The following is a 13934-nucleotide window of genomic DNA, read 5'->3' as shown; positions in this document are numbered from 1 at the left end:
GAGAGAGAGCGCGAGTGAGAGAGAAAGAGAGAGAGAGAGAGAGAATGAGACAAAAATAGTAGGCTGTGTGACAGCAGTGTTTAGCACCCCGCTTGGCGCTCCCCTGCTGCCCCAGGAGGGTGGGGGGTGGGGCATCTGAGGGGGGCAGTGAGAGGCCCCCACCAAGACATGAGACGGTGGCCACACATGCCACAGATACACACACACACAGAGATATGTTGCCGTCATCACCAAGTTATCCAGTACTGTTTCTGCTGATCAGAACGTGGGTGTCACACACACACACACACACACACACACACACACTTACACACTCAATCTGCTTCTTATGAGAGTGAATATGAGGGATGGAGTGTGAAAGAGAGGCAGAAAGATAGAGAGAGAGAGGAAGAGAGTGCATTATTAATGGAGCATGTCTGAAACTGGGCTGGCTCTTTGTACATGTCTGTGTCTGTAATCATCCGCATTCTCTGACTCTACACTTGCGCAGACTCTCAGCATTTTTATTTTTTGTGTGGAGGGGGAGGTAATCTTCTCTCAAATAAAGAGTATATCTGTGTATGTGTGTGTGTGTGTGTGTGTGTGTGTGAGTGTGTGTGTGTGTGTGTGTGTGTGTGTGTGTGTGTGTGTGTCTGTGAGAGAGATGGACAAAGGCAGGTAGTGTAGTATGGGAGCTGGAGGAATAAATTGAATGGTGTGTGATCTGTGTGTGTGTGTGTACTGTATGTGCATGAGTGTGGACTTACAGTAAGTGCCAAAGATTGAGAGCGAGTATGTATAAAAAAAGAACGCCAGACAGATTTGTGATTGTGTGTGTGTGTGTGTATGTACGTGTGTGTGTGTGTGTGTGTGTATCAGTCGACGGAAAGACAGCGCTGAAGGGACCCTCGGTCTAATCTCCACCTGTGAATAGGGCTGGCGCCAGTCTCTCTTAAAGAGCAGCTTGAACCCTCACACCTCTAGCCTAGGTGCAGCTCAGACCCCCGCAGCCCCCTTTACAAGAGGGGGGATTGGAAACTTTGAAACCCGCCGAAAGTAGGTCAACAACTTCCACAGCTCTTCCCATGTTGCTCCTCAGCCTTTTGATGTGAATTATAGAGAAAAAAAACATTAAATGGTAATAAAGCATGTATTATTTACAGTGCGATGGTGATTTTTTCCCCCTCTCTCCTTCCTCTCTTCTCTTTTCTCCTCCTGCTTTGCAAATTAATTGACTTACCCCCGTTTTGTTGGTGTTGCAGAAATTCAGCAAGAAAGGAGAGGAGATTTTTTTTTTTGGAGGTGGATCGGACAAGGGAGTGTACGTGTGACCGTGGCCAGATTTATTTATTTATTTATTTTTAATAAAAGGCCAGGCGTGCTAAAGCAGAGTTTTTATTTAGCAACAGTGCCTGAGCACGTTGAACTAGCACAAGCCCGAAGTGGGATCAGTGGCGGAGGACAAGAGCAAGAGCACTGACCCAATTAAGTTTGACTTTTCTTCAGCGCTGGCGACTACAGATGGCTCTCGCCGTGTGTTATATAACAACTCGAAAACGATCGTCTTTAACAACAACGTGCAATGGCTGAAACATGTTGAGCTCCACGGCCAACCATTTGTAATAAATGACTATGTTTTTTTTTTTTTAAACTGTGGCTGTGGCTGAAGAAGCAGTATCCAATCAGAATGTCATTAGCTTAACGGAGATACCTGGAGGCATTGTTTGTCAGATGGGCAGGATTTGTAATGGCGCCGGTCTGGGGAGAGGCTTTGTGAGTTACTCTTCAAAGACGTATGCTTTTGGCAAAGAGGAGATCCTTTAATGCACTCCAAACCGCAGTGAAAGCCAATGGGTCCAGACCTTTGAGATGTTCAACAGCTTGGTGGCTTTGGCAAAGGGAAAATGGAGGTACCCCCTCTATTTTAGAGCTGACATTTGCAAATTACACGCTGGCATCTGGACAGACGACTCAAAATAGGGCTGCAGAGGCCCCGTACTAATATATAAAATAAATAAACTAATATATAAAATAAAAAAGCCCTGTGCAAATCCACCAAACTTGTCAGGTGCCAGACAAACTAGAGGTTATAGAAGGAGAATGGTCTGTAATGCTGTGGCTCCAAAATGTATTTCTATTTATTTTATCTTTTGTCAAGGAAGGAAAATAAAATAAAAGAGCCTTCTCCCTCTTCAACCCAGCTGAGCTTTCTGACTGGTCAGCATCCAACTCACTGTAAGTGTCGCCGCGGTGACGGCGATCCGGACGGGCACATCTGATATCTCTCTCCCAGGCCTCTTTTGTTGGCCATCCTGGCCAAAAGCCCTGAGTGGGCTGGTGGGAAATGGCTGGACTTAGGTGGCAGCAGACACGTCAGACACACACAGGGCCAGGCTCAGTGTTACACAGGGATGACAGCACAGTGACCTGCCTGTTCCCCTCAGTGTCACAGAAACAAGCCCTTTCCCTTCATCAGCGTTCCCCCCTCCACCCACAGTGTCCGGCCATCTCGTCCCAATGGGTCTATTCCAATCTGGCCGAAGACACTGATTTGACAAGGGCACAGTCTACAGATGGGGGAGGGCATGCCATGGTCATGTCATGGGGAGGTTATGGTGTATGGTCATGTCTGTGTGTGTGCGTGTGTGTGTGTGTGTGGGGGGGGGGCATGCCATCATGAACAGTCTGCCCCCGTCCCGTGATTCATGCAGTCATGGACAGTCTGCCCCATCACTGGAAAATTGAGTCGTCGACAAATTCGATAGTGGCCCTAATCAATGGTGACATCCATGTTTGTTTGTGTCCCACTGGGTCATGGCGTAGTCAGTTTGGTGGTCAGAGGTGAAGTAGGGCTAGATGCCATGGGTCTGATGAGCATTACATCACACACACACACACACACACACACACACACACAGTTGAGATACTTCCTGTGCAGTGTGTGTGTGTGTGTGTGTGTGTGTGTGTGTGTGTGTGTGTGTGTGTGTGAGGAGGCCACTGTAGTCCTTGGTATCAATACACTCTGACTCTGTCAAAATTAATAAATAGATATGAAGTGCTCTAATGGAGCCTGTTGTGTAATGTGTGCCACGTCCGACAGTGAACTTTTCGCTGGCATTTCACAGGCTGCGGGAGCCATTTATTCCAGCCGGGGTGAAAATTGAGTTTGCTCTGCAAATGGGATCGGCGCGTCTGATAACCACCTGGGTTTCGTGCTCGCTTACACACACTCACACACACACACACATACACACACACACACACACACACACACACACACACACACACACACACAGACACACACACATGCATGCGCTCATGCCGCAGCGGCAGAGCGATCTGCCTGTCTGCCTTGGTTGCCATGGTGCACTGATGCCACCACTGCCACCACCACCGCCAAGTCGAGGATGAATGCCAGGAGCAACCAGAGACTGCTACACAACACAGCAAACAGCATGCACACACACACACACACACACACACACGACACGCACACACACGCACGCACGCACGCACGCACGCACACACACACACACACACACACACACACACACACACACACACACACACACACACACACACACACACACACACACACACACACACACACACACACACAGAAGCCCCAAAAGGCCACCTAAATCCTGCTAAAGTCGTGTTCTGGGAGCCGTAGATAAGAGGAAACATGCTTTATGAGTTTTGGGAGACAATGAGAACACGCAGGCTATATATCACCAGGAGGGTCTAATGTGCCCCTCAGGGGCAATATGGGGTAAATGCCTGCAGGTGAAAGATTGTTGGGGACAGTGGGAGGCAGCTCACTAGACTACTGGAATGTCTGGAGTATTCCACGTGATACTGGTGCGTCTCCCTGCCCAGAGAGAGAGAGAGAGAGAGAGAGATGTGCAATATGTCTCTCTGACTGTCCCGGCACGAGTTGAGTGGTCAGTGGAATGTTTCCGACTCCTGATATTGGCATTTGTGCCAGTGCATGAGACAATCTGCCACTGTACTGTACGTATGCCCTTTGTGTGGTGGTGGTACTGTGTGCTCATGTCACTCTGACCCATGCATGGTGAGGATAACAGGAATCAGTTGTTTACGGATTAGCCTCTAGATAGATAGATAGATAGATAGATACTTTATTGATCGCCAAGGGGAAATTCAAGGGCTCTAAGGGCTGCCGTGAGGACAGTGTGGGGCAAAACAAACAAACACACACACAAAAAACATATATTTAGGTTTGTAAGTTTACCTCTCAGTGTTGAAAATGTGTTCCATATTGCTGGCAAGCACCACCTGGAATTCCTCTATCAAACATTTGATAGTGGTGACTGGTAGCAGCATTTTAGTTTGCATCCCTAAATAGAACAGTGGCAAATGTAGCAAAAATGCTATCGATTTGTGCTATGTACTGTATACGCTAGCATATCTTGACAAAGCAGCGTAACTGGACACCGCATCGGCTCTGGCCGTGGGGGCGCTGCTGTTGGCCCCCGGTGCCCGGCGGGCACCTCCCAGGGGCGCTGTTTGTCTGCTCCGCCATGACGAGCGCCAATTACTCTGCAGTGTTTGCTGGCAACTAATCAAAATGAAATGGCAGTACCTATTAAAGGGGAGACCGGACCTGCCTGTGCTGGACAGGCTGTAATTCACTCACTCGTTCTGTGTGGTGGAGTTGTGGGATGGCGTTCACGGGGGAAGGAACCAAAGTGGTGAAAAATAGACATTCTTTCTGGATTTGTCTCTTTCTCTTTCTACATGCACCCTCTCTGCAGTGAGGTATCAGAGTGCTCTACTGTGCATCTAATCTTATTTCTCCTCCTGCTTTTGTTTTTTATTATCAATTTCCCTTCCATTACTTCCACATGCTGCAATAAAGTGAATGGAAGAGTGCAATGGAGAGGTAGGAGAGAGAGGGGGAGAGAGAAAGAGGCAAAGCAAGATTACTTTGTCTTTTTACTTTTCGTCGTATTTTGCCACTTTGGTATATTAATTGCATGGCTTCTGGTGCAGGGTGATTTGATAAAGCTTTCCCCACTTGCCCGCCCGAGATGGAACAATAGAGGCTTCTCTTCTCTCATCATCAGTCCACCCTCTTTTTCTATCTCTCTCTTTTTCTCTCTCACTTTCACACACACACACACACACACTCTCTCTCTCCATCTCTCTCTGTCTCTATCTCTCTCTGTTTGCTTCTCCATAGGGCCCTTGAAGCTCTGTAAATGTGCCTGTGTCTGATGCCAAATTCACAGCCGCTGCTAACCCAAATGAATCATGCGACCAGAGTGGCATTGCTAATGGATTACTGGGGGTTGAGGAGGAGGGGGTCAGGGCAGAAATATTGACACCGCATTCACGCTGCGGACATGTTTGTGTTTGTGTGCATTCGTGTAAGCCCGAGAGCCACAGTTTGCAGATTGGGGACACATTACTGGCTTTAACCTCAATCGACCCGCAGGCCAGTAACGCATACCATTAATATACACAATACATCCGCTCCCACGTGGTTATGAATGGTCACTGGTCTGAGCGTCTGGGAATGGGTGATCCTAAGGAGCCTTATGCGTTTGTTTGAGTGTGTGTATGTGTTTGATTGCATGTGTGTGTGTAGATGTGTGTGAGAGGGGGTGGGGGTGGTTGTGTGCAACACTTGTGATAGGATCATCAAGAGAGGATGAAACAACAGCCGTATTTCAATTCACACACACACACACACACACACACACACACACACACACACACACACACACACACATGTGTAAGGGACAGATTAGTGAGAACATTATTTTGTGGTCCTCTATGCTATCTTTATTTATGGGCAAGCACCCCCACTCCAAAAAAGAAAAAAAAAAAACGGTATCTGCTTTTGTCAGTTTACCCCTGTGGGGGTTTGTTGCTTGTTAAAAAGTCCTCATAGAAAAATAGCAGCAAAAACAAGAAACCCGGCAGTGACTGTGAGCTCGACAAGCCAATACTCAAACACACTCAAGCTGTCTGCTATTTTTACATTTCAGCTCGCTCACACCAAAGACTATTCTCTCGTGTTTCATTTGCTCTTCAAACAAATTGTATTCTAATAGGAGTCTGCGTACATCTCTCTCTCACTCTCTCTCTCTACATTTCCAGCCACAACTCTCTTTCTGACCTTGTTGTACTTCCCACTCAAGTCACACGGAGGTATACAGTAGGCATGAAGCATACTTAAATGCATGGGTGTTTTATTTTTCATCATCACACTATACTACTACTACTAGCTAGGATCTAATGGATGAGGTCTTCCTCCTTGATGTGCAGTTATGAAAGGTGATTCATCTCTTGTGAAGGCGATCACTACCTCCCACTGGCAGAGTGTCCTCAGGTCTAATCCCACTAGGATCAGTGCTCGTGTGGAGATGGCGTTGAGAGGCTCTTCTCTCCCAGATAGGAGCTTGAGTCCTGATTACTGGTGTTAGCATGGCCGGAGCATGGGGCAGCATGGGGCTGAGCTAGCTGCTCCTTGCAAACGCAGGTGGATCTGTAGGACCTTGTCTTGTTTTCTTGATGTGGTCTCCGTGCCTGGCAGTCCACAGAGGACAGTGGGAATTTGGGACGTTTGGAGACATACAGTAGACTCCCACATCTCCACTTTGTCCTTCTCCTCCTGTCTATCATTCTCTCTCTCTCTCTTTCTCTCTCTCTCTATCTCTCCCTCCTCCCTCTCTCTCCCTCTGAAGCCCAGGTTCCAATGAATGCTTAATTATTGAAGTAGTCCCCGGCAGTCAGCGGTTTCAAGTGGGTAATTAATTGTCAATTAGGCGATCAAGTCAGCGCTGCTGTTGGATCAACAACCTTGGAGGGTGACGCTGTGTGTTGCAGATGGGGATGCCTGCCACGCCACATGTTCCCCCCAGTCCCTCATATCTCAGCTGCAGTCTTTGATGTTGGTGTGTAGTCTGAGCAAGAGCTCTGTGTTGAATGTTGTTTTTCTCACTGTCATTTTGTTTTAGTACAATTCCTGGCAAAGATTTGTATCCATACAAATGACAAAAGAACCAAATCACATTGAAGAACAAGAATGTGGTTTGTAGTACATTGTGCTAGTGCAAGGTAATTTAAACAAAAATACGAAGAGGTGAATGTAAGGTGGTATATAACCAATATCTGATATGTTTTCAGAAATGTTATTAAATGAACAAGAAAGCCACCTTCATGCATTTTGTTTCTTAAAGGAGCCATGCCACACACTTTTCAGTTATTTCATAACATTCCCTAAGATGCTTTTGTAAAGTCTGAATCTGATTTTGCAGCCAAGACGTTATTTAAAAATTTTTTTTTAAATATATTTGTTTTGTCCTTTTATGCCTTTAATTTACCGGACAGTAGAGAATGACAAGAAGCGAGTGGGAGAGAGAGTCGGGGTGGGATCCGGAAAGAACCACGGGGCGGAAATCGATCCCGGGTCGCCGGCGTACGGTGCAGGTGCCCCAGCCAGCCTCGCCACGGCTGGGGCCAAGATGTTATTTTTATGTTCATTTTTACATGTAAATTCGATCTGATTGACAACATCTTCAAGGTGTATGGCTAAATTGCAAAAAGGGGAGGTACCATAACAAATAAGAGCAGTTGTGATGTAGAATCGATATGCTTTTCTAATTTGCATGTGCTCTATGCCCATTTCCTTTAAACGGCCATTAAAGGCAATTAAGGGAATAGTTCAATTTGTTCAAGCCCAGTACATCCCCTAATAGTTACATTGACACAATCTTATTTCAAAGCCAAAAAGACAATGTGGTGTGGCATGACCCATTTAACACAGGCAAACATGCAACAAGCTTCTTCAGCAGGTCATAGGGTAAAACATGGATAACGTCCAATCCTAGTGAGATAAAGTCAACAAACCAAACTCTCTCTTGGATGGATACAAATCCAAAGCAATGGCTATGTGACTCTGTCCATTAGTAGTAACAGCTCCAGTTGTAGTTGGATACAATGCAGTGCAGATAGATGCTACGAGGTCTTACTTACAGTAAGTCTTCTGAGTCAAGCATGCTTGTCACCATCTGCTCTTCCAGGCCCTACAGAACAGTGCTGTGGGTCTGTGTGAGGAAAGCTCTGCGGTCCCTACTAATTACAGTCAGTGTTAAATGATGTATAAGACAATGTGCAGAAACCCAGGAAAGATTATCATCATCATCATCACCATCAAGATGAGCATCTTCATCATGACACGATGACGCCATGGTGTCACACAACACTTTCTCTCTTTCTCTCTCTCTTGCTGTCCTCTATCTTTCCCTCTCTCCCTCCCCCTTTCTCTTTCTCTCTCTCTATCTCTCTCTCAGTCTCAACACACACACACACACACACACACACACACACACACACACACACACACATACTCTGGCGAGGCAGTCTGGCATCTCATTAAATATTGAAAGAAATCTGTCCTGAAAGGATCATAAATAGTCCTTCCCTCCCCTGTCGTGACATGCGGAGCGATGAACCTACTTTATTGAGTATTCATCATCATGCACGATCAGCTGATTCTCAGCGCGCCCATGACGATGTGGAGTGCAGAGCTACACCCCGCTGTATCAACAAGCTCCACAGCTCCCCTCCGCCAAGAGGCACACACGAGAACTAAGCATGGGCTTGTTGAAATAGGAATTTGGGCAAGTGACAGCATTCCAAAAGGACAAGTCAGTCTCGTTATCCTATCTAATGGCAGTATTTCCTTACAAATCTGTTTATCTCGACTCTGCTGATAGAATGCAGAAGTGTGTTCTTGTCTTGACAATGAACATGACAATGAATATGACAATGGAGTTAGGCCATCCTTAAAAATATTTTCGTTTGCCGTAACCCGACCGACCCTGTCAATTTAGAACCGACCCAAATATTATTTTTTTTCCCCTTTTAGTCCGACCGACTTGCCGGTTGTAAACTTGCGTTAATACCGACCGATTGTTGTTTTTTTACTCTAAACAACCAATACAAATGAAATAAAATAATATTTCTTTTAGTAGGCCCAAGTATTGTGAATATAAATTGCCTACATGCAAACGTGGCTCACTTTGCGTGGCTCACTTGGCGTCCTCTCTACACCATTGGTTTTACGATGTCACACTATGGCCCTACGCCGTTTCATTCACACAAACTGATAACGCTTTTACTTGGCACGAAGTTCTGGAAGAACTGTGGCCAGATCTTTTCTCATCCCTCCTCCCCCTAGTCTAACGGTGACCGTGTCGGAGTATTGAAATTGGTTGTGGTCTATTCAGCATTTCTCAAAATATGGGTCCGCAACATGGAGACTGCTGGTCCGCGGAGTCGTGGAGTGAAATTAGGCCCGGTGCTTCATCTGATAATTTGCTGCGCAGTTGATCAAGAAACCGCGGATCGACGAAAAAAGAAAACAAACGTTTCTGCTATCGATGTCATTAAACATGGAGCCCTACAATTAAGTGGTGGTATGAGCATTCATTCAGTGCGCGTCTGCGCGAGAGAAACTGAAACTAATCGATAACGTTGGTATCAAAGCTCCGCTTCAACCTGTTGGAAGGCTATTTATTTATTTAACGAAACTTGATAGAACGACGTTGTTTTTTGGAACTTCCTTAGAAACAGAGCAGAGACTGTATAGTACACTGTATAGCATTGAGTATTGTATAGTCAAATTTCAATATAACGTGGCCAAGAGCTATTGTAGCCTTCTTTCTGGGTACATGTAGATGAGCCCTATGACCCAAAAGTCTGCCATGACCGGGCCTCAGGTCAAAGAAGTTTGAGAAAGGCTGGTCTATATAACCTGCATCAGAATGAGGTTTGCAATGGTGCACCTGAAGGCACGGGTTGAAGACCCAGTCAGTTATGTCACGATATGCACATTTGTGTAAATTCATTCCTACGTAATCACCATGACCAAAATTGTACTTTTTTTTTTGTTACTTTGAATCTTGAAAAAAAAAAATATTGACCTACCTACCGACCCATTTTTAATTTTTTTTGGCTGTTACTGCAAACAAAAATATTTTTAAGGATGGCCTTACTGTGAGGCTGAGCTGTTCCCTATAGTGCTACATTTTGTCCAGATGTGTTGTTGGTAGAGGGGGGTGTAAGGTTGTATGATCACACAATCCTTTTGTTAATTCCGGGAGCTCCGGTGGTGGTGAATTGCGGCTTTGTGAGTGACATTTTGCCGGAGCTCAATTTGTTTTGCTGTGTGTTTCTCTCTCAGTCGGTGGCGGTTCATGGTAATTGATTTGCAGCGCACGTCCCTCCTCTCATCAATCACAAACATGCTGATAAGGCGAGCCTGGATCACTGCAGCAGACAGAGAGAGAGAGAGAGAGAGCAAAAGCCAGCAGAAAAAAGAGTGAGAGTGAACACTTTTGTGTCTGAGAGTATTTGAGAGGATGAAGGGAGAGAGAGAATGAATTTAAGATGAAAAAAAATGGAAGCATAAAGAGAGAATATGTGGGCAGACGCGAGTGGTCAAAGGACAGAAACAAACAGTAGTTACTGCGGACAGACAGAGAGAGACTACAAAGAAGAGAGAGAGAAGGAGAGAAATTGAGAGAGAGAGAAGGAGAGAGAGAGAGAGAAGAATGAACAAAAAGATAGCGAGGAAAAGTGGCAAAAGTGAGCCGTAAAGACAGAAGTAAGGATGGAGAGAGGCTTTGCCGCCCGCTAGTCCGCTAATCCCTGAAGTGGAGGAGTATAATTAGTGTTTAAGGAGCTGTGTGAGGAAGTCTTCCTCCAAAGCAATCACAAGGCCCAATCTCCTGCTCGAGCTCCCACACTTGACTGGGAGGAAAGTGCCACACTCATCCAATTCAGAGAATGTGATAAGAATGACAGTATGACATGGCGGGTATTGAATATTGAGCTGAAGTGAATCTCAATCTCAGCCTTTGAAACACTTTGCACATACATACACGCATAAATGCATACATACATACATACGTATACATGCATACACATACACATTACATTTCCGTCATATCTATGAGTACATGTAGACAAAGTCTCAGCATGCTGAGTACTGATTGTTGTACACTGCCTAAGCTTTTGTGTAATGTCTCAGCGTGTCTCAGAGTGTGTGAGTGTATGAGAGAGAGAGAAAGAGAGAGAGAGAGAGAGAAATAGAGAGAGAAATAGAGAGAGAGGGAGTGTGCATGTCAAGGCTTGACAGATGCTGTGACAGTTACTGCTACTTACCCATTCTTGATGAAGGTAAATCAGGAGCATGAGTTATAGCTGCATTGGGGAACAGCGCAGATGCACACATGCACACTCAGGCACACACCACAGACACAGCCATACACTCATATGCATAGGCATAGGCATACATATGCTCATTTGGCAGAGATTTGCTAGAGATTGCTACAACAATTAGTAAAAGACACTCTTTCTACTACCTCAACTCCCTTCTCTCTTTTACCCTCCTTACTCTAATATGATTAGCCATCTTGATTGGCTCCCCTGGCATTGTGCTATGACCTGACCGGAACATTCCATTTACATGGCCACTGTACCAAAATGGCATTAGTAGACTGGGGACTTACTTATACTTTCGCAAACACATTACAGAATCTGCTGTGCTTATCATCTTCCGCGGAGACTCAAATCTTTGCTTGAGAGTGATTTTCTATTTTTGTCCCTTTCTGTGTGAGATAATTATCATCATTTTAAGAAAAATGTGTAATCTGATTACTGGTTGCGTTGGCAGATAGATAATATCAGCAGTTTGAGCTGGTAACTCGTCAAATATATGCACATCTTTCTTATTGACTGTCTGCAGCACCATGAGGGAGGGGAGTGTAGCCTATTAACTTCTCTCCCTCTCTCACTGTTTCTCTCCTCATCTCACTCTCTCTTTCTCTTATCACTCACCAAAAATTCCACCGACACAAGATTCAGTTGTCTTCATTATGACACAATGCTTTAAAGTGTAATTTTCCAAGATGTGCACCTCCCTGAGACAAGGGTTTCTGCGACGTGCCGTGCCTTGTTGTGTTTCCTCATAAACAAGACAGCTGAAGAGCTCAAGCTCCCCCCTGCTTTTAAGAACAATTAAATCTGCAGGGGCATAAGTGGTGGCGTTTCCATTCTGAATGTTAAAGGACTGCCAAAAGAGATTTTGCTGAATGGTGTTTAATCATTTAAAACCAAAGCACAGACAACCCAACGTCACAGAGCGCAAAACTGTGTCTTCATGAACGGCAGGGAAATCCAATACCAACACTCCGCTCGTGTGTCGCCATTAGTATAATATGCACCAGCTAATTGAGTAGCACTTGTATTTTCCAGCGCAGTCACGGCATTTTACATGTCTTTTTAGCTATTTCCTCTTTATTGCTCCTTGCTCCTTGCTAATTTGCAATTTGAGTGAAATAGCATTTAGGTAAGTCCCAGGCCCGCTGTGCCTCTATGGACTCGCCTCTCCAAGTCTTCGCCATACTCATTAGATTTTTAAGTGCAGGGAGTGTGTGGAGATTTCCTACCCTGCGGGGAGACACAAGCAAATCTCCCTGTGCCTCCGAGATAGATTAGCCATGCTGCTTGTGTCACACTCTTTGGTTTCACAGTCAAATTACATTTAGCCAACAATGCAAAATGCTAATATCCCCCAAAACCTAGGAAATGGGCTTTTGGAAAGTGGGGTCGTGGCTCATGCTCAATGCTATTGGCACGATAAACAGGAGCCGATGAGTAATCAAATTGTCGACATGGCTTCTATTTAGATGTTGCCGTTTGCTATTGTGTGGTCGAGTATTGTGCTAATATGAGGACATATCTTCGATGTCTCAGTGAAGAGGCTGTGCATTCACATTTATAACCTAATACATGCATACACACCTACTGTAATAAACGCACACTTAAAGCATTTAGCCTCGTTCAGGCATATTTTTCTCAGCAGGGTGCATTGTCATCTCTTTCCTTTGAAGTGGAGGGGGTTCTTGGTGGTACAGAGCTGGAATCCTCATATGTAGCGTTAGCTTTATCCACTATCACGCTCCAATGCACTGTCTATCGCATGTGAGCTCGCTGACACAACCCAACGGCCATCAAATGACATCCCTCACAAACATGTGAATTATACTGTTGGCTGTGCAGTCTCGTGGGACAATTTTCCAATCATCATGCCTCCGTTCTATTTTTTCTCCATCCTCCCCCATCTTTTTAAATGTTCTGTTGAGTCCACTGGACCGCAACACATGGGCATCACGGGTTCACTCACACCAAGGTATCCCACAGGATTGTGAAGCATCTGCTCTACTTAGCATCAGCGAGCACCTTTATATAGGGCACGCACAGCACACAGCAGCCTATACAAGCCAATGTGACATTAAAAACAATTGGCGTTCAATGTCAAGAATATAATAAAGAATGCTAGGTTGCTGTATTGTCCAGTCTTTGTTTAGCATTGTTTCCTCAAGACAGATATGATTGGCACTCAGTGTCGTAATCTAATAAAAGATGCTAAGATGCCATTCAGTGACCATTCAGGGTTTAGCTTTGTCGTACGTGCAAATGAGAGTCTGGCGTTTTTGATCGCCACAGAAATAGCTCAGTGGTGGCGATAGGAGGCAGCACTCAGGGGGTGCCTGGCAGGAGTTAAACTGCAGACAGGCCTCTTGTTAGCACGTCGCCGCGCTGCACCGCACTGCGCAGCGCTGCTAATCAACATCTGTTGCTGGGAACGTTCAATCAGTGCCACTAATGCCGCTGGTATATTTTATTAAACGCCTTTCCACCAAAATAGAAAATGAAACCCTGCGACCGGAAGAAGCAAATCTCTGCCGTGCCTAATGACTGCGCCATGCCAGCCTTATCACGGTCAGATTAAACAATGACTCGGATAGGGCTAATTTAACACAAAGACGCTGCTGTCAGAAAGATGGACTTTTGGAGAAGGTCCATTCCAAATAAGGGATGGAGTGATTGTTTTAGGCCAAGCCAGTGTCTTT

At 45.4% G+C, this 13934-nt stretch overlaps 1 protein-coding gene across 2 annotated transcripts in view; it reads left to right on the top strand.

Annotated features, from left to right (window-relative positions):
- grin2aa (glutamate receptor, ionotropic, N-methyl D-aspartate 2A, a) overlaps nucleotides 1–13934 on the top strand; it is a 126119-nt gene that overhangs the window by 58053 nt on the left and 54132 nt on the right. The window lies entirely within an intron of this gene.

Source organism: Alosa alosa, chromosome 6 (genome assembly GCF_017589495.1).
Source record: "Alosa alosa isolate M-15738 ecotype Scorff River chromosome 6, AALO_Geno_1.1, whole genome shotgun sequence".
Classification (NCBI taxonomy): Eukaryota; Metazoa; Chordata; class Actinopteri; order Clupeiformes; family Clupeidae; genus Alosa; species Alosa alosa.
Note: the sequence above shows the minus strand (reverse complement) of the source record. Positions and strands in the feature narration are given on the sequence as shown.